General features: G+C 32.1%; 1 protein-coding gene across 1 annotated transcript in view; it reads left to right on the top strand.

Annotated features, from left to right (window-relative positions):
* Positions 1-25602, top strand: part of LOC135141916 (uncharacterized) — a 265878-nt gene that overhangs the window by 12747 nt on the left and 227529 nt on the right. Inside the window, exon 2 of the mRNA XM_064073505.1 lies at positions 6939-7005. The gene's annotated coding sequence lies outside the window, so the exon portion shown is untranslated. The remainder of the gene's footprint in view (positions 1-6938; positions 7006-25602) is intronic.

The following is a 25602-nucleotide window of genomic DNA, read 5'->3' as shown; positions in this document are numbered from 1 at the left end:
CTTGAATAGCGGACCGGACCGGGCTGCCAAACTTACGAAAACCTTCAACTTAACAGTGCGAAAGAGACAAGCTGCTTACACTTTATCGATTTAATTAAATTAGTTTAACTAACTAACGTTAGCAGCATGAGTGCGAGAGAGACAGATTGCTCATATTTCATTATGGATAATCATGTGATGTTTAAAGTGTGGATAAAACAAGGTCTGTACTGTGTGATTTTTCTTTTGTGTAATATTCTCCAAAGACAATGTTGTTGGATCTTGGCGCATTTCTTTGGTAAATCTAGACTTTTAATATACTTTCAAGCAACATAAGCGGTTGCTTATTGTCTTAAAAAACTAAATGAACCGAAACGGTGTTTTTTGTGGAGTTTGTGTTCCATTTACCTCTAACAATAAACTTTTTGTAGTTGGCTTATTTGCCCCGTTTTCGTTTTATTGATTAAGGTTGCATTTTAGAAGTTCTCACGTAAGAGAAGAGGCTCTATTGGGAAGGAGAGAAGTTTTTATATAATTAACACCGCAAGACAGCGCTCCCGCTCACCATGATGTTAAATTAAAGTAGAAATATAGAGCTTTGAAATTTGTAAATGTAATTAAAAAAGAAAAGTTGAATAAAACTGTAATGGTTCATATGCTGGAGGTAAATTTGCTTATTAAGTATAACTAAGTCGGAGTTAGGTGGCGTAATATAGGGAAAAAGTTAATGTTGTTCGATAAATTGCAGCATTACGTATTAAAGGAAACTAATATATTTACCCTTAAAACAATATTAACCGTGGAGCGATGTAATTTGAGTCGGAGAAGTAAAGGAAATAGCTTTTTAATTGTTATGATTCGAGAGTCGAGCTTAGAGTCTGTGCAAAATGCATATTCTGCACCATGAATATTTGAACCAAATCCTTTATTATCTACCGGAATTACACCAATAGGTGGCCGGGGCTAATTAATTTTGCACATACACAGGTGCAACATATCCGCGTGGCCTTCAGAGAGCACCAACCCTCCAGCAAAGTCTTGTTATTGCCGTTTTAAAGGATTTTACGTCCCGATCGGAGATGAAATTAACAAAGAAAACTGTCGATGCCACATCTCGGAGATTAGCCTGTACAAAAATTCGCTTATGTATCGAAAGGGAAACGTTATAGCTTATTCTAATAAAAAACACACAAAAGTTCAAGTTCTTTCCCCGATTTCGTACGTATATAAAAAGTATTTCGTGAAGTATAACGTTATTGCCATTGTGATTCGGCGAAACTGAAAGTGAAAAAAATTGCAATTTATATCCAATGATGGGGATTTGTAGGCTTAAATGCTGGAATTGATCCATGTTCTCGAATTGGGGTTGAAAGTAAGATAAAATAAATGAAATTCACACAGTCGTTCCTAGTAATTTATTGCGGTTGCTTAACGTACTTAAATCGCATTAATAAATGTCCCACTTAAAAAATGTTTAGATTACCTACACGACTAAAGCCAAAATCTGCATTTTTAGGGCCAAGAGTGCCACAAAAGGAGCGACTTTATGAAAAATACCGCATTCGAATTCGCGAATTAATCAGCAAAATGAAGACGTCACCTCAAAATTTTGCATGGTAAATGTTATTTAAATTTTACTAAATAAGTCACCACTATTGTGTTAACTTAAACGCTAAAACAGCACTTATTCAATCAACAATAACTGAAATATGATTGCATAACTCAAAGCTAACTTCCAATCTCTTCGTTAAGCACTCTCAGGCAGTAATTAGTAAATCAATTATGCACTCCTACAACAATTATCGATCTCTGTTTAAAGTTTTAAACATCAAGGCAATACACAAAAGTTTGATGCGATTAAATTTTAATCTAATTTGACTTTCAAATTTAATAAATGAAAAATATGGAAGTTAAATAAAATCTCTCTCTCGTTCACTGCCAGATAAAACAGTTTGGAACAAAGTGGGCCACTGACGTACATCACGAGTTAGTTTCGATAAATAAGGAAAAGCGATATGATTGCAAAAAATTGGTTGAAAGTTATTTCGATAGAACTGAAGTACACATCAACAATCTTCCAAGAGTTACAAAATAAATTGTGTTTTTTTATCACCACTTGAATTGTTCAAACCTTTTCATTTCTTTGTTTCCTAAGTTTTTCGATTTGCAGTTTTTCGTTTGGGTTTTTATTTTCTTTATTTTTTAATTTTTCGGTTTTCCAATGTTCTGATTTCAAAACTTTTTCTTCTTCAATGTGTAATTTTTCAATTTTTGGATTTTTAATTTTTCGTTTCTGCAATTTTTGATTTGCAATTTTTCTAATTTTCGCTTTAAATATGTAACAATAATTTTTACAATTTCTCGCATTTCCAATTTTACGATTGTAGAATTTTTCCATTTTTCAGTTATTGGATTTGAAAACATTTTCATTAAATCGATTTTTCAATTTATCGATCTTTAATCGATTTTTAATTTTTCAATTTCGAGTTACAATTTTTGAGTTTTCAAATTTTCGATTTGATTCGTTTTCCTTCTGTCCAATTTATCGATTAATTAATTTTTTTCGATTTTTAAGTTTCCCGATGTTTAGAATTTTAATGCTCCAATCTTTTGTTTCTTCGATTTGCAATTTTTCCATTTTCCAGTTTTTCGATTTACAATTTTACGAGTTTTCAATTTTCAATTTTTCATTCCTTCAATTAGTTGTTTCGTTTATTTTTCTTTATTTTCGGTTTTTCAGTGTTCTAATTTCAAAATTTTCCTTTTTCAAGGTGCAATTTTTAATATTTTGGATTTTTTAACTTTCAGATTTTTGAATTTTTCGTCTCTTCAATTTTTGATTTTCAATTTTTCTAGTTTTCGCTTTAAGTACGTAATAATAACATTTTTTTTTATTTTTAGCATTTTCAATTTTACGATTTTAGAATTTTTCATTAAATTGGTTTTCCAATTTTTCGATATTTAAACGATTTTTAATTTTTCAATTTCGAGTTCCAGTTTTTGAGTTTTTCAATTTTGCGAATCAATTCGATTTTTCTTCTTGCCAATTTTTCGATCCATTTTTTTTCGATTTTTAAGTTTCTCGATTTCTAGTTTTTGAATGTTTGAATCTTTTGTTTTCTCAGTTCTTCGATTTGCAATTTTTCCATGTTCCATTTTTTCGATTTTACAATTTTTTGTTTTCCGTTTTTCGATTTTAATGTTGTTATTTTTCAACTTTTCAAATCAAAAAATGGAAAAATTGCAAAATTGTACAACTGAAAAATAAAAAAAAAAATGAAAAACGAAAAAGTATGAAATAAAAACTTTGAAAAATCTAAAAATTGGAAATCAAGAAATTGAAAAATTGGAGAAATTAAAACATTGACAACGTGCAAAATCGAAAAAACGAAATATTGAAAATTAAAGAAATGCGAAAACAAATAATTGAAAAAACCAAAAATTGGAAAGCTGAAAAATTTAAAAATTCGAAAACCGAGGTGTTGAAAAATCAAAGATGGAAAATTTGGAAAAATGAATAAACGAAAAATGATAAAGTTGAAAGAAACCTTGAAGAAGTAAGGGAATGAATTGAAGAAGAAAAATAAAAATCAGGAACTTGAAAATTTCAGGAAACGAAAAATTGAAAAATCGAAAAATTAAAAACTGAGAAACTGAAAGAAAAATTTGAAAAATTAAAGAGACGAAAAATTGGAAAATCGTAGGATTAAATGCATATTGAGAAACTTAAAAATCAAAAAAAAATTCAAAATAAAATAAACCAAATATTGAAAATTAAAGGAATCGGAAAAAAGGATAATTAAGAACATCAAAAATTGCAAAATCGAAAAATTTAAAAATTCGGAAACCGAGGTAATGAAAAATGGAACATTGAAAATTTGGAAAGATGAATAAGCGAAAAATTGTGATAAATTCAGGAAAGGAAAAATTGAATAATCAAAAAATTAACAACAAATGTCGAAAAATGAAAAACTCTAAAATCCCAAAATTGAAAAATTGCAAATCGAAAAATTGAAAAATGAAAAATGAAAAAACCCAAAAATTACGAAATGAAAATTTGGAAAAATTGGAAAAACAAAAAATTGGAAAATCATAAGATTAAAAATTGAGAAACTTAAAAATCGAAAAAGTGCTAAATCGACAAAACGAAATATTCAAACTTAAAGAAATCGGAAAATGGGACAATTGAGAAAACCAAGAATTGCAAAAATTAAAAATTATAAAATTCGGAAACCGAGGTATTAAAAACTCAAAGATCAAAAATTTCAAAAATTGAATGAACGAAAACTTATCAATTTGAAAGAAACGTTGAAAAAACAAGGGAATGAATAAACGAAAATTTGTGATACAAAAAGAAGAAAATGAAAATAAAAACCAAGAACCTAAAAAATTCAGGAAACGAAAAATTAAATAATCGAAAATTTAAAAACTGTGAAACTGAAAAATCGAAAAATGAAAAACTGTAATATCGAAAAACTGAAAAATTGCATTGCAAATCGAAAAATTGAAGAAACGAAAAATTGTAAAACTGAAAAATAAAAATGAAAAAATGGAAAGTACAAAATAAAAACTTTGAAAAATCTGAAAATTGGAAATTAAGAACTTGAAAAATTGGAAAATCATAACGTTAAAGAAACCGGAAAATCGGATAATTGAGAAAACAAAAAATTGCAAAATTGAAAAATCTAAAAACTCGGAAACCGAGGTATTGAAAAATGGAAGATTAAAAACTCGGAAAAATGAATAAACGAAAAATTATTAAATTGAAAGAAACATTGAAAAATAAGGGAATGAAAAAACAAAAAATTTGTGACATAAAAAGGAGAAAATGAAGATCGAAAAATCGGAAAAATGAAAATAAAAACCAAGAACCTGAAAAATTCAGGAAACGAAAAATTGAATAATGGAAAAATTAAAAAGTGAGAAACTGAAAAGTAAAATCTAAAAACTGGAAATAAAGAACTTGAAAAAGTGAAGAAACGAAAAATTGCAAAATCGTAAGATTAAAAATTGAGAAATATAAAAATCTAAAAAGTGCATAATTAATAAAAAGATATATTGAAAATTAAAAAAAAAAAAATTGAAAATTGGATAATTGAGAAAACCAAACATTAAAAAACTGAAAAATTTAAAAATTCGGAAACCGAGGTACTGAAAAATGAAATATTGAAAATTTGGAAAAATGAATAAACAAAAATTATAAAATGGAATGGAACGTTGAAAAAATAAGGAAATGAATAAACAAAAATTTGCGAAGTAAAAACGAGAGAATGAAGAATAAAAACCTGGGAAAAAATAAATAAAAATCACCAATTTGAAAAATTCAGGAAACGAAAAATCCAATATTCGAAAAAATATTGAAAATTTGGAAAAATGAATAAACAAAAAATGATAAAATCGAAAGAAATGTTGAAAAAATAAGAGAATGAATAAACCAAAATTTGGCATGTAAAACGGGAAGTTGAAGAACAAAAAATTGGGAAAAAAAATAAAAATCAACAACTTGAAAAATTCAGGAAAGGAAAAACTGAATAATCGAAAAATTAAAGACTGAGAAACTGAAAAGTAAAAATCTCAAGTAGCAAATCAAAAACCTTGAAAAAGTGAAGAAACGGAAAATTGGAAAATCGTAAGATTAAAGATTGAGAAAGTTATAATTAAAGAAATCTGAAAATCCAATAATTGAGAAATCCAAAAATGGCAAGATTGAAAAATTTAAAAATTGAAAAACCAAAGAATTGAATAAACCAAAAATTACAAAATCGGAAGATATATTGAAGACATAAAGGAAGGAAAAAACGAAAATTTGTGATATAAAAACGAAAAACTGAAGATTAAAAAATCGGAAAAATGAAAAATAAAAATCTACAAAAACATAGAAAAATTGAAATACGTATTGAGAAATAGAAGAAAACCAAAAAACAAAAAATCGTGATATCAAAAAGTTGCAAAATCGAAAAAAAGGAAAAACAAAAAATCGTTATTTCAAAATTGGGCAACTGCAGACAACATAGAAAAGTGGAAATATTGAGAAATGAAAGAAAATAAAAAAACGAAAAATTGTGATATCAAAAAATTTTAAAATCGAAAAATGTTTATTTCAAAATTGTTCAACTGTGGACACTATGAATTATATTTAAAGTAGGCAGTCAAAGGGAAAAATTGCTATTCGAAAAATCGAAAAATTGAAAAACAAGATATCGAGAGATCGAACAGTCGAAAACTTGAAACATCGGAATATCCACAAATCGAGAAATTAAGAAATGAAAAAAATTAAGAATCGAAAAATTGGAAAATTGAAAAATCAAAAAATTTAACCACTAGAAACCTGAAAAACGGAAAAATCGAAATACTTAAAGTGGTAAAATCGAAAGATCGAGCAATCCAAACATCAAAAAATGGCAAAATTAAAATATCCAGAAATTGAAAAATTTCCAAAATTGAAATGTTGAAACATCGAGAAAGCAAAAACTAGAAAAACCGAGAAATCGAAATGTCGAAAAATTTTAAAAATCGGATTATCTACACGTCAAAAAATCGTCAAATGGAAGAACTGAAAAATCAAAAAATGTTAAATTTTAAGATTCAAAAATTTGTCCAAAGTTACTTCAACAGAACTTGCTTCTCCCCTGAAGTACAGTATACATATTTGATTTTTTTACAAAAATCTGAATGTCAACACGGATTCATACACCACAAGTGTATCTTACTTATCTACATGATAGTCCTATAATATAGACACAAAGTTTTACAATACTTCCTTAGTTTACGCTCGGGAAGTAAAAATCTTCATCCGAGCTTTATATATTTATACTGGATTTAGATAAAACGAACTTGAGTAATTGACTGCGTATTTGAGTATTTTACATCTAAAATGTCGTCGGTGGTATAAATTAATTAAAAAACAACTAACTAAACGATCGGTGTCTTTGTTTGTCTCACACTGTGTGTTTGTGCAGGTGCTGACGTCAGTAACGACGACTGCAAACCTTGGCACCACAATAAAGCAGCGAACTTTCATTTAAGGTGAGTGTATTAATTAGTATTCGATTTTGGGTGTTCGTGAAAGAACGAGAATGTGGGTGTAGGTGAAGAAACGAACAAATGGCGCGTAATAGCCTCGACAAATATATAGGGTGAAGGGTTACAAAAGTAAACAGAAAAGGCGGCCGAGTGGTTAGTTTTACTTTCGTGTTAATCAGATCAGACTAATTTGCAGCTTGATGGGGTGTCTTTGTTTAGTTCCGGGCGAGAGGTCGTGGCTGCTAGATATGCGAATACGAGGGCTAGCTTTGCAGCACTGCGGGTGGTAACATTGGTTTACGGTACTTTGAAGCTGACATCCGGATAACAGTGCATGGCCCGGAGCTGTACCGCTAGAATTCGGAAACGCATCTGCTAATTTCCTTTCTTTTCGTTTGAATAATTGAGTGGAAAGCGCTATAAATACTTTGAGCTTTCAGAGACATAAAACTCTTTTGATGCTGTCTCGTAATAATAAGTTGCTCTCATAAAACTTCTATGTGATTACTCGAAAGCACCCTCAATACCACAAGGTACGAGGTTTAAACTTTATGCAGAAACGAGAATGAGTAAGTTAGTACAGACAGAAATTGCGCAATTAGCAGCACGCACTCTTTTAAATTGTACTCGAAATGAAATATTTCCGGTAACGTCACAACTGCGGAACACCAAATCCCGCAAAAAATCTAAGCTCCTGAGGTAAAAAAATTAGATACGGGGAGTCAACGCGATCCGGCTTTTGCGCAGACTTTAAATATTTTCTCATAATTCGCAGGAATGAAATTTATGTCCGGGCAGATATTTAACAAAGGAAAATAAAATAAACTCATAACACAATGTTTGTCTTAGTTTGAAGCTTCCCTCTTATTGTTAAAAAAGCAAGAATTAATGTGCCGTGTTTTAACGATGAATTGAGTATTTGCTCTTCTTATCAAATTACATATTTTACTCCGGCTCCCAGCACTCCCGCCAAACTCGAATTCTTGAATAAATAACCACAGTTTTGTTGCAGCATAATCCCGTTTTAAATTAATAAACTAAATACCGGCCTTAAATGTGCGTTCGAACCTTTTTCGGATGAATTAAATAATTATTTTAGTCAAAGCACATGTTGAAAAGCAATTAATTTGTCTTACTGTGAAAATACGTTACTGTTAATTGCGCGGAATAGAAATGGACCAATTAAAACGTTGTCCAATTTCACCATTTAATTTTTATTTCCCGCCTGTTTAAATTGATTATTATTACATGGAACGATAATTTTTTATTCCGAAAGCGACTGCTTTCGACCCAATTAAGTAAAACAAAGAAATTTGTTTAAAGCGCCCGGAAGCATGTTAGGGTTTACAATTTTTTTGGTTATCACAAAAAAAGCGTACAATTTCAACCCTTTTCCGCCATCTTTTTTATCGTAATAAGTTTTTTATTAAAGAATGTTATTTATAGATTACTACGCTTTGATTAACAAAATTGGCAATAATTGAGGGTTTAGTATTTAAAAATAATACATGTGAAAAGCATACACATGTTTTTTCAGGTATGGTTTCATGGCCGGTCCGGATCAAGGCAAGCGATGGGTAAGAAAAACATTGTAACAGGGTCCAAATCACCGAACCGATTACTTGAAATTTTAAGTATACGTTAAAGTAGTCGTCAAACTTTCTGTATATATATACATTTCCTTTGACGTCGTTTTAAAAAATTATTAAATATGGTTTTGTTTAAAATTAGATAATTACATTAGAAGCCGAAAAAATGTAAAGGGTAAATTTGTACGACTCTTTAGAACGCAATCTAAAATTATTTACAACTATAAATAATAGGATACTCTGTACTTTTATTTTCAGGTGAAAATACGACACAGTCTTTAAAAAAGACACGCTAGATATGTAGATATTGTTATGTTTTAGAAATATATTTTGTTTTTGAAATTCTGATGCGACGTTGCCAAATTATTCCAATTTTCTTTTTTTTTTTTCTAATTGGAAACGTTCGCAAAAAACCTGCAATGGGGTACAGACAAACAAAAGTACGCTTCTTTTGTGACCTTAATAAAATCGAGCCTTAGTACACACAATATATTTATAAAAAATTCTAGAATATCATAATTTTAAAAAATTCTTGTCTCACATTTTTCAAATAGACCAGATTTTCGATATCTAACTTTTTCAGAAATAAAATTTCGACCTATTTTCGACCAGTTTCGAAATTTAACTAAACACATTTTCTCGTAGATTTCGGGTCGCAGACGCAACTTCCGGCCTCATTCCTTCGATAACTTTTTAAAAATTCCAAAAATTTCGTATTTCACACCGAATATTTCGTATTTGTTGCCCCGTGACCATAAACACGCTATATTTTTGGAATCAGCACGTCGAGATTTATATCCTTGACTTTTTTGAGAATTTTTAAACAACTTTTTAAAAAATGAAATTTTCCACCCTCATGCCAATTTCGACCCATTTTTCACTATTTTCTAAATTTAAGTAAACACATTTTCTCGTAGATTTCCGGTCGTAGAGGTCACTTTCGGCCTCATTTTTCGATAACTCCAACCGTTTTTCCGAAATCGCCCATTGAAATATTGAAATTTTTAGAAATTTCAAAAATTTCGTATTTCACAACGACTATTTCGAAAATTTTGCTCCGGGACCATAAACACGCTATATTTTTTGGGAATCAGCACGTCGAGAGCTATCACCTTGAATTTTTTGGGAATTTTTAAACAATTTTTTCAAAAATGAAATTTTCAAAGTTTGCCCCATCTTAGAGCATTTTCGAAATTTAACTAAACTTTTTTTCCCGTACATTTCGCAACGGTAGGACGCAAAAAATGGGAAAAAAACAACAAAAAAGCAGACCAAAAAAAAAGCGACTACAAAAAGTGACCAAAAATGGGAATTAAAAAATTTGGCGACAAAAAATTTCACAAAATTGCGATAAAAAAATCTACTAAAAAAATTGTCACAAAAAACGATTACAAAAAGTTATAAATGCGATTAGCAGAACGGAGTCAAAATAGGTCACAAAAAAGACAATAAAAAGACAAAATTCCAAAAAAAAGATGAGCAAAAGTTTGAAAACAGACGACAAAAAATCTATTGAAAACGAGATAAAGGGCGCTATACAAAAGGGACCTAAAATGCCACAAAAATACGAGTACTTGGTCCTTTCTTTAAGGGAGTCAAAGAGGCAACAAAAAATTTTATCAAATAAGAGAACAAAAAAACGCTCCCAAGATTCCACACAAAAGACTACAGAAGCAGGGGACAAAAAATGAAAAAAATACGGCTAGATAAGGTGCAAAAAGAACGATAAAAAAAGGACAAAAACACAACAAAAAAGTTCAGAAAAATGCAAAAAATAGGCAATTCGGGAAAGTGGTCAAAAAAACTTGATCGGAGGCTGTGTAACTGCTTAACTTCGATTGTTTATGTTTATATCGAAAAAATACCACAATTAGCAATTTGTTTAATTTCAACGAATTTGTACTCTCAAAACAGAGAACTACAATCATTAATTGAGCCACAATGGAGCAAAATGTTGTGAATATTAATATTATAATTTTTATTTTATCATTATTATATAAAGACATTTTTGGGAAAATGGTTGTTCTTAATTTGATCAATAAAAAATTTGAGAGTGATTAATTTTATTACGTTGTAACACGGTTGTGTACTATGTTCCTAAAAAAGGCGGATGAAAATATAAAAAAATTAAATAATAATAAACAAAATCAAGGTAGATTCATAAACCACAAGTACATGAGGAAAGTGATTGATTTTATCTTATCTGAATGAAATGAATGATCTTGTACTGAACACAAATAAAATTTATCGTTACAATGAGAAGAGGGCGGGTGGGAGGGGCTAGTAGTTGCTAAGATAAGACTAATTTTGGCAAATGACATACCTTCTAAGAAAATGGAGGGCGGGTGGGCGGTACTAGTATTTGATAAGATAAACTGATTTTGGCACTTTCAGCCATTTTTCAATTACTAGGACATCTTGTAAAATTCAAAAATTGCCATATTTCGATCGGCGATTGGAGTTATTGAGGAAACGAGACCCGAAGTGACTTCTAGAAGTCCAAGTCTACAAGAAAATGTCTCTATTTAAGTTTCGAAATTGGTTGAAAATTGGTCGAAATGTGAAGAAGGGGTTATGGAATAAATTCGAAAAATTTCAATTTCGGACAATTGGTCTAAAAATCCCCAAAAAATTCTGGGATATAGATTTCGACGCACTGATTCTGAAAAGATAGCGATTTTATGGTCACGGAGGACTATTTTAGAAATATTCGATCTGAAAACAAAATTTTGTAAAAATTTCAAAAATTGAGATATTTTCATCGGCCATTCTAAACAAATAGTAGAAGTTATCGAAAAAATGGGACTGAAACTAATTTCTGTATATCTAAAACTAAAATAAAATGTCTTTGATTGAGGTTCGAAAATGGTCGAAAATCCTAAAAAATTCAGGGATGTGCTAATTCCAAAAATATAGCGTGTTTATGGTCCCGGGGCAAGATTTTTAAAATATTCGTTTTGAAAATCTGGAAGAATGCTAAAAATTATAAAAGAAATCAGGGCAAAAGAAACTTCTGTAGGTCTTAATCTACAAGAAAGTGTCCCACTCGACAAAAGATGATAATTAGCCCCGCCCACCCACCCTGACTTCTTTTCAGTGATTGATTTTATCCTCTCTGAATGAAATGAATGATTTTATACTGAACACAAATAAAATTAGTCGTTAGAATGTGAACAGGGTGGGTGGGCGGGGCTAGTATTTGCTAAGATAAGACTGATTTTGGCAAATCACATACCTTCCAAGAAAATAGAGGGCGGGTGGGCGGGCCTAGTATTTGATAAGATAAACTGATTTTGGCACTTTTGACATTTTCGACCAATTTTCAACTATTAGATCTTGTAAAATTCAAAAATTGCCAAATTTCAATCGGCGATTCTGAAAAAACGGTTGCAGTTATTGAGGAAACGAGGGCGGAAGTAACTTCTAGAGGTTCAAATCTACAAGAAAATCTATTTAGTTAAGTTTCGAAAATGGTCGAAAATTGATCGAAATTTGAAGAAGGGAAAAATGTCACTTTTGAAAAACTTGTCTAAAAATCACCAAAAATTCAGAATTATATCTATACATACATATATCCCGACGTGCTGATTCGAAAAATATACCGTGTTTAGGGTCACGGAGCAATATTTACGAAATATTCGGAGTGTAATTCGATTTTTTTTTTGAAATTTTTAAAAATTGCGATATCTCAGTGGGTGATTTTGGAAAAACAGTTGGAGTTATCGAAAAAATGAGGCCGGAAGTGACTTCTAAAGCTCGAAATCGGCAAGAAAATGTATTTAGTTAAGTGGAAAATTAGTCAAAATTTGAAAAAAAATCACTTTTGAAAAATTTGTCTAAAAATTATGGGATATAGATCTCGACGTACTGATTCTGAAAAGATAGCGATTTTATGGTAACGGAGCACTATTTTCGAAATATTCGGTCTGAAAACAAAATTTTGTAAAAATTTCAAAAATTTAGATATTTCCATCGGCGATTCTGAAAAAATAGTAGGAGTTAAGGAAGAAATGGGGCTGAAATTAACTTCTGTGTATCGAAAACTATAACAAAATGTCTTTGGTTGAGTTTCGAAAATAGTCTAAAATCAACCAATTTTCGACCAATGACTTTTGAAAAAGTCCTTAAAAAATCTCCAAAAAATTCAGGGATGTGCTAATTCCAAAAATATATCATGTTTGTGATCCTGGGGCAAGATTTTTAAAATATTCGGTTTGAAAATCTGGAAAAATGCTAAAAATTATAAAAGAAATGAGGGCAAAACAAACTTCTGTAGGTCTAAATCTGCAAGAGAATGTCCCACTCGACAGAAGAACATAATTAACTCCGCCCACCCACCCTGCCTTCTTTTCAGTGACTGTTTTCGTCCGATCTGAATGAAATTAATGATTTTGTACTGAACAGAAATAAAATTACTCGTTAGAATGAGAATAGGGTGGGTGGGCAGGGTTCGTACTGTCTAAGATAAGACTGATTTTGGCAAATGAAATACCCCCTAAGAAAATAGAGGGCGGGTGGGCGGGATCAGTATTTGATAACATAAACTGATTTTGGCACTTTGACATTTTCGACCATTTTTCCACTATTAGAAGAGAGTAAAATTCAAAAATTGCCATATTGGCGATTGGAGTTATTGAGGAAACGAGACCGGAAGTGACTTCTAGAGTTTCAAGTCTACAAGAAAATGTGTCTGGTTCAGTTTCGAAATTGGTTGAAAATTGGTCGAAATTTGAATGGAATAAATTGGAAAAATTTCAATTTTGACAAATTTGTCTAAAAATTCCCCAAAAATTTTGGGATATAGATCTCGACGCACTGATTCTGAAAAGATAGCGATTTTATGGTCACGGAGCAGTGTTTTATAAATATTAGGTCTGAAAACAAAATTTTGTAAACATTTCAAAAATTGCGATATTTCCATCGGCGATTCTGAAAAAATAGTAAGAGTAAGGAGGAAATGGGGCTGAAATTAACTTTTGTGTATCGAAATTTATAAGAAAATGTCTGGTTGAGTTTCGAAAATGGTCGAAAATCGGTCAATTTTCGACCACTGCTTTTGAAAAAGTCGTCAAAAAATCTCCAAAAAATTCAGGGACGTGCTAATTCTAAAAATATGGCGTGTTTATGGTCAGGGGGCAAAATTTTTAAAATATTCGGTTTGAAAATCTGGAAAAATGCTAAAAATTATAAAAGAAATGAGGGCAAAACAAACTTCTGTAGGTCTAAATCTACAAGAAAATGTCCCACTCGACAGAAGAACATAATTAACCCCGCCCACCCACCCTGCCTTCTTTTCAGTGATTGTTTTTGTCCGATCTGAAAGAAATGAATGATGTTATACTGATGAGAAATAAAATTACTCGTTAGAATGAGAAGAGGGTGGGTGGCCAGGGCTAGTACTTGCTAAGATAAGACTGATTTTGGCAAATGAAATACCCACTAAGAAAACAGAGGGCGGGTGGGCGGGTATAGTATTTGATAAGATAAACTGATTTTGGCACTTTTGACATTTTCGACCATTTTTCAACTATTAGGAGATCTTGTAAAATTCAAAAATTGATATACTTCAATCGGCGATTCTGAAAGAACGGTTGGAGTAATTGAGGAAACGAGGCCGGAAGTGAGTTTTAGAGCTCCAAGTCTACAAGAAAATGTCTCTAATTAAGTTTCGATAATGGTTGAAAATTGGTAGAAATTTGAATGGAATAATTTGGAAAAATTTCAATTTTGACAAATTTGTCTAAAAATCCCCAACAAATTCTGGGATATAGATCTCGACGTACTGATTCTAGAAAGATAACGATTTTAGGGTCACGGAACACTATTTTAGAAATATGAGGTCTAAAAACAAAATTTTTGTCAAAATTTCAAGAATTGCGATATTTCCATCCGCGATTCTGGAAAAATAGTAGGAGTTAAGGAAGAAATTGGGCTGATTTTTAACTTCTGTCTATCGAAAATTGCAAGAAAATGTCTTTGGTTGAGTTTTGAAAATGGTCGAAAATCGGTCAATTTTCGACAACTGCTTTTGAAAAAGTCGTCAAAAAATCTCCAAAAAATTTAGGGACGTGCTAATTCCAAAAATATGGCGTGTTTATGGTCCCGGGGCAAGATTTTTAAAATATGCGTTTTGAAAATCTGGAAAAATGCTAAAAATTATAAAAGAAATGAGGCCAAAACAAACTTCTGTACTTTTAAATATAAAAGAGAATGCCCTACTCGACAGAAGAACATAATTAGCCCCGCCCACCCACCCTGCCTTCTTTTCAATGATTATTTTATCCGATCTGAGTGAAATGAGTGATCTTATACTGAACACAAATAAAATTAGTCGTTAGAATGACAAGAGGGTGGGTGGGCGGGGCTACTATTGGCTAAGATAAGTCTGATTTTGGCATATCACATACCTTCCAAGAAAATAGAGGGCGGGTGGGCGGGGCTAGTATTTGATAAGATAAACTGATTTTGGCACTTTTGACAATTTGGACAATTTTTCAACTATTAGGAGATCTTGTAAACCTTTAGAGGACTAAATAATTTCAATGAAACTGGAATAACTTGGCAACGTTGCATCGAAATTTCAAAAATAAAATCTGCTTGTATAACGCCAACCAGACCATACAACATCCTGCCCAGACCTGACCTGACCTGACCTGACTTGTATATACAGGTTGTTCCACTTGGAAAGTCTAAGTTTTATATTGCTCCTTAAACAAAATCTTCGATTTGTTTGGTTTCTTATGATTAATGAGATATCGAGAAATAGGCACTCATTGATTCACCCTGTATATATTTCTAATATATATATTAGAAATATATACATAAATCATATAAAATTCTTGTTTTGTAAAGTGTAACACTTTCCATTTTTTTAATAATGTTTAAAATCTAGAATTTGTCACACTCTTTGAATAAATGGGATAAATTTACTCGTTAACCTATCAATCAATACCTTTCAAAAGCAAATAGAAGAGATCAGAGAGAGGGGGAGAGAGAGATAGAATACACGAGTAAATCGTTTAAAATTGTATAAACCAGCTCGGGCGCCTTAATTAATGAGAATTTATCGAGATCCTATTGCCGAAAAATTTGCCCCATCGGGAATAAAAACTTATATAAAAGTTAATATATAGCTACATTATATTTGCATATGTGCACAGAAGCCGAGGTTAGGCATCATAACGGTCTCATAACGCCACCATATAGCACAGAGTTCCCAAAAATAAGAACAACAATAACGGCGGCAGTATCTACAAGCTTTTAAAGCCATATGGCACAAAGGTTAAAAAATATAAGTGGTGAGCGGTTTGAGCGTTTATTTGCATACACTCTAGCGACGTTTCGAAATAAAAATCGTTCCCGTATTCTTTGTTTCCCTGCGAACGCAGCTTTAAAATCGACTAGTTTTGCACTTCTGTGCGTAAAAATCTAATTAAGTTTGATAAAGTTTCATTCCTCGTTAACATAATAAAGCATTTACCCCCCGAAAAGGGAAACTTGGTTAAAGTCTCATTGATTAGCAAATTACTTTGCGCGTATGGCAAACTGCTTAGCTGCTGTCAATCTTTTATAGCGGAGATAAATCTGACTTTAATTTGACTACATTCTGTTCCTCGAACGGCCTCTCGTATTAACGATCGCATAGAATTGTAGAAACGTTTGGGATTTTAATTTAAAATTTTTGTTCTACCATTAGAGAATTCTCGGAGCGAGCCTAACAATGTACATACTCAATTTAATCGGAAATTATAGAATTGCTCTCGAATATCGTATCGCATTTAAATCAAGAATAGTCGTCGTTACTCGCATCCGTCCATTTCCTTCTCTACTACTTTAGTTGGAAGCTGGTGGTGTTTGAGTTTGATAAAGCCATTGTTAGCTTTACGCTTACCAGATATTTTATTCCCTAATGAATATGGCTTTCGTACACGAACGTCTTACTTTACTCGACGTGTATGTGCGAAATAATCGCCCATTCACGTATAAATACTACCAGAATCGCAAAGCCACATTTACTAAACAAATATTGTGATACTTTCCTGGTGTCACGGTTTTATCTCGCCAAAGTAGGTTATTGACCGAAGACTTTTAATTCTTCCAGAACGAGAAATACGTGACCTGGCGGTCTAATTGTCGTTAGTTTTTTGCTTTTGTTGGTAGCGCTCGTTAGAGACTACAAGTGCAAATATATTTTCTAACCAATAGAAGCTTTTTTAACTTTACCGGCTAATGGATCCCACGAAATTCCCAACCACTAACGTGAAAAAAAGAGGTTTATGACTACAACTGCTCAAATCAACTATATATAAACATATAAAAACAAAAAACACATTTCGTTAAGTGCAATTTCTAATAAACTATTACAACTTTTCTTTTTTGTTACAACATCTTGAGACGGTTTAAAAAAAAATTCGTAAGAGTCGGCCGACACACAAAACATTGATTATTACCTTTTTTATATCATCTAAACGATAAAATTTCTAAAAGAACAGCTACAATAATTTCTTACTGCTAAAAGGTGGAGTCGGAACTAAAAGCTTAAATAGGAAACTCGTGATGTTACTGAAGAGACTTTTCCATTTTCATTATTAGCCGATATTTTAGTAATTATTATCATGAGACGTCCCAACCAGTGTTCAACACCGACCATCGCAGATTCATATCATCCAACACGCAATATCTCACTTATTAGTGAAGATATTGCCGCATAAAAATCAAGTTTAATGGCATACTGTCGAATGGCATTATCGCCATAAAATAGACCTTTTGTGTGCCACCATGTACACAGAATTTATTATTTATGTCAATAACATTTTACACTTTTAATGCCACATGTTTGTCACGTAAACAAAACATTAAAAGTCACTAATCCCTTTCAAAAAGTTATTGATACGGCACCCAGAGGTTTCCTGAAAGAGTTCGCAATTCGCAGGATTACGTCCCTGGGTCAATCCTGTGGTCACGGGTAGAGGTCAACTGCGGCTCTCCACGCAACTCGCTCTTGCCGGCGCAATCAAATTAAAGTTCTGAAGTTGCGTAATATTACCGGGACAATATTCATCCCTGTAGGAAGTTGATGACGTAATCTAAAAGAATATTAAATAAATGAGATACGATTTTTTTTAGTGTTCACGCAATTGTGGCAACTTGGTGAAGTTCGTTTCAATTATATATAAAATATGTTTCAAAGAGTATTAATCAGAAAAAAAGGGAATACATTTTCAGGGAGAAATGAGAGACTAAAAAGTAGGAGACCGCTTCCGATTCAATTGTAGCGTCAACGCCTGCTATAAATAAAATCATAAAAAGACTGAAAGGTACTCGTAGTAGGTGACTAATTTGAGTAACGTCTGGCAAATCTGAAATAAATGAAGTATTTGTCGAACACAGCCATAAAAAGGTAACGGCTCTAATACCTCAAAGAGCACATAATATTCCTCCAGGAACCATATTTCTCGAAAGAAAATAAAAGCAGTTTTTCGTCGAAAAAGCTCTTTTATAATCAGCGAGTCATTTATAATTTTTCTGCTTGTTGAAAGGTGATCTAGCAACATTGTAGTTTGAGGATATTATACTTTGACGAAGAATACGCTTTGAGCTCAAGGGAGCAATACGGAACATTTAAAATTCAAAACTTTAACTGGTGATACAGGGCGAAGTATACGTTGCTTGTGGCTTTCCGAGTTGATTAGTTGAAATCCGGGACAAGTTGACTTCATATTCCCTTGTGCTCTGTCGAATTAGCAGTAACCAGAGTTTTAGTATTTTGCACAATTTAATTACGGCCAATTTTCGACTAATCATTTTAGGTTTCTCATACAAAACGCTTTGTTTCTGTTCTCATTAATTTATTGTTTCTGTCAAAATTTCGGTTTTACAAAGCAGAACATGTTTAATGGGAGTATTGTCGTGATTAATTCCCTCATTTACGCTATCTCTTGCAATGGAACCATCGGTTTAAACCAACACTGCACACGCTACACTGTATGTGATAAAGTGTTGAGAGGCCAAATTAACTTAAAAAGATTGTATCTGTGAAAACTAGCAGAGTAATTAAGGGTTGTTATCCAAATTGAGAAATTCGCGCAATGCATCAAAGAACTAATTCAAACACAAGTTGCATATAGAATGTTTCACGCATACAAATTCCTAGCGCAATTTTCTAATTAACTTTAAACTTATATTTTAAAAATGTACATTGCAGTTTTAATGGAAACACACTATGTATATTTGCATAGTAAGATATGGCTTTTAATTACTTAAAAATTTACCATTCCACCAATTTTAGAGATAGAGGATTTTAGTATTAGCATTCCCTTTGAGGAATTATAACTAACGAGCTAACCACCGCTGCGCTGTGTTTATACAACTTTTTCTTTAACAGAACACGCTGTTTGCTTACGTTACAAAATGTGTAAACGGACCAGCGAATTGGGCAGAAAGCCGCAAATCATCACCACCCGAGACGAATTACACTTACGGTCACTGCCGCGATTACGCTGAGTGACTCAATTCCTTCCACGACGGGCACATCACACAGAGAAAAGATGATCGACTTCCGTTTAATTTATTATTTGTTGTGGGTTTTCATTATATATTTTATAAGACGGTCTTTGTAGTTGGTGAGGACGCTGGGTGAAAATTGAGTTCTTATTTAATGAAATATTAAAAGAAAAGTCTCCGTCAAAGCGCGAGCTTATTCCAGTAGTTGTTCTAGCCCAACAAACAATTTAATGAACTGAATCCAGTTGAGCTAAATCCATAAAGAAATTTCCTCTAGATTCATTAGAGAACAGGCTCTTTATATTTCATTTTAAATTCAAAGAAAAGGAAAGTGATAATTCCGTTCCTTTGTCTCTTCATATAATTTTGACATGAAATGTTTTCGCTCTTGAAAATAAAAATCGATAACCAACTTTGGACGGCTCGCAAAACCCAAAATTTATCTCTTCTGAAGTCTTCTCGTTGGTTTTAAAAATTGCCAAACTCGTCAAGTGTGTAATGTTGATCCAGTGATGTAATGGGTTTAGTTCCATTTAAAATTTTCTTTCCAACTTTAAGCATAACAAAAATATCGAGTTACACAACTTTTCTCTCAACCCTATTGATTTCGGGGGTAAATAGCAGTGTTTAAAAGAGTAAGCCTTCTCATCCGACGCAATATAGACTGATGCGATTTATGTCAAGAGTGAATACTGAATGTAAAAAATGAGGTCACCACTATTCCAATGAAACGTTAAAACACACATTCGGCATATTTTTTGCACACCACGTGACTTGAAAAAACGAACGGGTTTCCTGCTATAATGCGCAGATATTTTTTGCCTCGAGATGGTTTCATGCCTTGGGGTAAAAGGGAGAATTAGAGTCGGACTAATCGTAATAAATATGCCGTATGACCAAGAAAATTCCGGAATCCGACTGGATTTTCCTTTCGCGATAAGATAACTTTTATATGTCAGCGTAATTACACCAATTTCGACGTTCGATTTTAGATCGCTAATACTAATATTGCGCGAACACTGTGATTAATTATTATTTGTATCAAATTCTTGTTCAAATTGCAAACAAATGGATTTCGTGTTTTCAAATAATCCACTGCTGTGGTATTGTTTTACAAACTTGACAAATAACAGCTGCATTATATCTCGTTGCTCAAATTAAAATTTTATTATAGATTTATCAATTAATTAAAACTGAAAGCGCTCGGAATGATGAAAATGGAAAATTAAACGCTATTGTTCTTACTTTAGACAAAAATACTGGACAGATTACTCTGACGCTAAATAAATTTACCGAAAATTTGTAATTCCAATCGATACACAATCGACCGCTTCTTTTAAATGTGTGCGCTCTCGCCGTTATAATTACAATTAGCACTCAATGATTTACAGCGTTGCAACCACAACTTATGATGCCATAATGACTACCTTACTATGGTTCAACGTAGAAGGGTTGACCGCTATAAAAAAGCTGCGTTCGTCGCGCTTGGGTGGTGCGAGTGACAAAATTCTTTCTATGACGAGCGAATCACACAGAGAGCCACAATTCATCTCCATCCGTGACTAGAAGACTGCCCCGAACGACGCGCTTATCCTCGCAGTCCTGACACTCTGAATTTTATGTTGTTCTTATAATAAATGCTATAAAATAAAATGAAAATATGAGATTATTCTACTACAGGTAAGTTCGCATGATTTTCAGTGGTGACTAATATAGCAAAGTGGACAATGTATTACTAATAACAATAGGACTGTGTTGTCAGTTTCTAGAAAATCGAACCTGCATAACGTCGAATGTTTATGTTTGTACTTGGAAAGATTTCGACTATTAGCACATTCAGATAATAAGAATCAAACATCGTTCTTATTTGTGTTGAAAGAAAATTAAATTTGATTTTTGAAACACATGGCGGGTGGGCGGGGCTAATACTTGCTAAAATAAAACTGATTTTGGCGACGGACATAACTTCTAAGAAAATAGAGGGTGGGTGGGCGGGGTTAGTATTTGCTTGTAATACTGGTGTGGAATTGATGAATATGGAACGTTTTACAAATGTACCAAGGAAATTTATTCATTTCTATTTTACTTTATTGGGCAGACAATTGATAAAACTGCAGAACCGATTACTTTGAAGTTCTAAGAAAATTTTAAACTATGTCTGTGCATTATTTACAAAAAATTGTCAAGCAAATTTCTAAAATCATAAACAGTTTTCAAAATAATCCGCTGATATATAATTTGGAGGCCTAGTAAAACACAAGTTTCGACCCTCTTACATTTTCTTGTAGATTTTGGGCCGTAGGACTCACTTCCGATCTCGTTACTTCGACAACTCCCACTGTTTTTCCAGAATCACCAGTCGAAATATCGCAATTTTTAGAATTTCAAAAAATTTAAATTTCACACCGAATATTTCGAAAATTTTGATCCGTGACCATAAATACGCTATATTTTTGGAATCAGAACGTCGATATCTCTATCTCGGAATTTTTTGAAAATTTTTAGACAACTTTTTCAAAAATGAAATCTTCCAAATACAAATTTCGACGCATCTTTGACCATTTTCGAAACTTAACTGAACGCATTTTTTGTAGATTTCGGACTGTAACAAGACAGTTTTATAGTCAATTTCGTGAATCGGAAATCATTTTTTCTGTGCCGTTTCAACTAACTTGGAAAAATTCGAAAACATTTTCAAAAAAAAATGTTAAAACGGAGACAACACAAGTAAAAAATAATTCGTAAATTATAAATTCGATGAAATATTTTATGATTCCTTCAGTAATCGATAAAAAATTATTTCCAAAAAATGTTAAAACCGGTCTTATTCGATCATATAAAGTCACTAGCATATAGCATATTTTTCACGGATTTTGAACATCAAACAATTTAATTTTTGGCTTTTCAAATAGCCGAGAAATGTAAGAAAAAAATTTCGAACAATTTTCCAAAAAAAATATTAAACAAACTCTACTAATCAATTTTTTTATAGAAAAGAATATTTTTTTCAAAACCTAGAGAATTCCTCTTTGAGGACGAACTTGAAGTTATTTTCCCTAGTATTTGCTAAGATATGACTGATTTTGGCAAATGACATAATCCTGTGAAAACTAGGGGGTGGGTGGGCGGGGTTAGTATTTGCCAAGATAAGATCGAAATTATTATATTAATTACACGTCAAAAGTGAACCCGCCCACCCACCCCTATTCCGTTTTGATTATTCATTTTATTGGCCCTGGAACGGAAGTTGGATTCCTATTGATTGCTTATAAAATTAAAAGAAATTGATAAATTGATAGTATGAAAGTATGTAAATTTTGGATTCTGACATTCTTTTTGAAATAAGTAGTTTGAAAAAATCTCTAGGACCCTCTGTGGGTCTTATTTTTGAAATAATTTGCAAGAATCTCGAATATCCCTTGTGTCTTGTAGTAACTGAAAAAATAATATCCAAAAATTCTTAAAACGGTTCCTGATCGAATCAAAAAAAGTCAGTTTCTGAGACAACTTTGTGAATTCGAAGTTATTTTTACCGTTTCAACTAACCTAGAAAAATCGGGAAACATTTTTCAAAAAATTTCCAAAAAAGTGTTAAAACGAAAAAAAAAGACGAGAATCTCGTTGAAATTTTTCGAAAATTATGAATGTGAAGACAATTTTGTATTTTTTTCAGTAAATGTAGCAAATACGGACTATAATTACTTTCGGCAGATTACGAATAAAAAAATGAGAAAATAATTTCCAAAAATTTTCGAAAAAGTGTCGTTGAGTACGAATTTGAAGACATTGTGGTTCTTGAAATAACTGAAAAAATATGGAAACATATTTTCCAAAAATTTTCCAAAAAAATCTTGAAACGACTCCTACTCGAATGGAACAAAACATTAGAAACTTTGCGAATCCGAAGTTATTTTTGCTCTACCGTTTCAACTAGCGCAGAAAATTTTCAAAAAGTTTCCAAAAAAGTGTTAAAACGGGTTCCACAACAACAGGAAGGATGGAAATCTCGTCGATATTTTTCGGAAAATATGAATGTGAGGATAAGTTTCTGTTTCCTTCAGTGGCCGATTAAAATGGAAAAAAAAAAACAGAAACAAAATCCAAAAAATGTTACAAATTTCGACCCATTTTCAACCATTTTCGAAACTTAACTAAGCATACTTTATTGTATATTTTGAGTTCCAGAAGTCATTTCCGGCCTCGTTTTTTCGATAGCTCCAACATTTTTTCCAGAATCGCCCATCGCAATGTCCCAATTTTTAAAAAATTCAAAAAACTCCAATTTCATACCGAATATTTCGAAAATGTGTCCATAAATAAGCCATATTTTTGGAATCCATATTCCAGAATTTAATTTAACTTCTTCCTAGAGAGTCTTTTACAGGCAATAGGCCCGCCCACCCACCCCCCTTCCTTCGGGTGACCACTCTTAATACTGTTAATTATTGACAATATTATTGTCTTTTAAGAATTTTTGGCAAATCTGTTTAAGCGTTGGTGAGAAAAGAGACTTTCTATAAATTACTCAATCTACACCTTATATTTCAAGGGTTTTTTCTTCATTTATAGAGATAGTGATATAGATATAGTGTTTTATTCCCCATATTACATATAGGTACAACATACGTAAATGGCATGAGACATAAAAATAGAAAAAACAGAATGTGCAATAAAGTAAATATAAAATACAAGTGTAAATATTCTAAACCAACCAAAATTTTGGACAGTTTGTCATTAATTTCTAAATTCTCTAAATTTAAACACTTAATTTTTTCTTTTAAACAATAAATTTCTGCTGCAATAAATTTTACTAGCAGTTTTTTTTCTATAAAATTAATCACCGAAATGGAGGCGGGTGGGTGGGCGGGGCTAATTTTAGCTTTTTCCGAGAGAGTCTTTTACAGGCAAGCAATAGCAACTACACAAGAATTGTTAAAACCAATTTAAAATAAAGTGAATAAAAGAGGTTAGGTAAAGCAGCCATCAGACGACAGACAGGAAATGGGGGACCTATTTTTTCATACTTCAGGAGTTGTGACCCGGAACGTCTAGAAACCATGAAATTAGGGACGCTCGGACAGTAAAAATTTGCTACAAACGTTAAAGTCGTGATTAATGCTTTTGTGGAAAAAACTTTATTAATGTGGTCAATAAAAAACTAAAAAGCACAAGTTCTTTTTCACGAAGTAATAAATTCTTTTCGGAAATGGCACTAAATAAAAGTCTAGTTAACAACGCTTTGCTATTTTCGTGCATACTAAATATATTTAACTCCAACACGACAGATTTTACAAATGATTATTAATTAACTGCGAACATAAGACGTTTCCGACGTTTTAATCTTTGGCACTTAATTAACCGACACCACAGCATGCCACTACTAGATTAGGAAGTGAAATTTAAATTTAATCTATTTAACGTAGAAATGTTTAATTAGTAGGGTATTAATTAGTTAATAGATTATTAATTGTGGGTTTAACAATCATATAATAGTCAAAATAAGATCATCATTTTTTACAGCGTGATTTTTTAAATTTCTGCTCTAATTGGCCATGATATTTGACTTAAGTAGTTTTACGCAGTGCAGCGATAATAAAAAAAATTAGTTTATTAATTTTCTGTCAACAGTGGAATTACGTGTGTCAGTTGTGGCGCGAAATTCCGTTAGCGTAGTATTTATTTCCAAAAACAGTTAGGTACTTCAACTAATCAGTTTAACCGATGATGAACTTTCAACGTGAAAGCCTGGCTTGGTTATAACTTTATAAATTACCACAGAACACATGTTTTGATATAATATTTAGGTCGAGGCGTGTAAAGTTTGCTTTATACAGGGTGACAATAATCTAGTTCCCTTGAATAGGTAACTTCGTTATTATTAGAGTTTCAGAATTGGCGAAATGACTAAAGTTGAAAAGTTAGCGTCATCGCGCAATGGTAACGGGAATTAAAAATTCAGTCCATTTAAGAAGAAAAGTCGTCGCCGTCGAAGTAATCTCGTGGTGGAAGTTGTTAAAAAGTATACTTTGGCTCATGGTTCAGAAAATAGTGAAATATCATTTAAAGATTGGCAGGCTTTACATATTTATAGAAATAGCGACGAAGTCGGCGGAAATTCTGGGAAAGATGGGAATTGAGGATTATATTCACTGAAGGGATTAAACATTTTAGCATGTATTTTAAATGCATAACGTGTTTAAGCCGTGTAATTGTTTTTGCTTCCGTTGGGGTTATCTTAGATGCAACTTTATAGGAGCCACAATATCTTGATAGACGTTACTGTATTATGACAAACTACTTTACAATTTAGCTGGAAGGAACTTCGTCCTTTGTAATATGGTGGAATCCTAACCTAATATGAGCAGGCGGAGAAGTTTTTAAATAATAGGCATAGGAACAACAAGGATTCCACATTATATTTTTTAAGTCAGCGTCGAAAATTCGTCGCGATAGTAGAAACATAATGGCTCGAATATATCACGTCAAGTACATATTTCTGTACATCCGA

This window comes from Zophobas morio, unplaced genomic scaffold (genome assembly GCF_036711695.1).
Source record: "Zophobas morio isolate AGI-343-1 ecotype UQ-CSIRO unplaced genomic scaffold, CSIRO_AGI_Zmor_V1 ptg000044l, whole genome shotgun sequence".
NCBI classification, from domain to species: domain Eukaryota; kingdom Metazoa; phylum Arthropoda; class Insecta; order Coleoptera; family Tenebrionidae; genus Zophobas; species Zophobas morio.
This window is presented reverse-complemented; position numbering and strand designations above follow the sequence as displayed.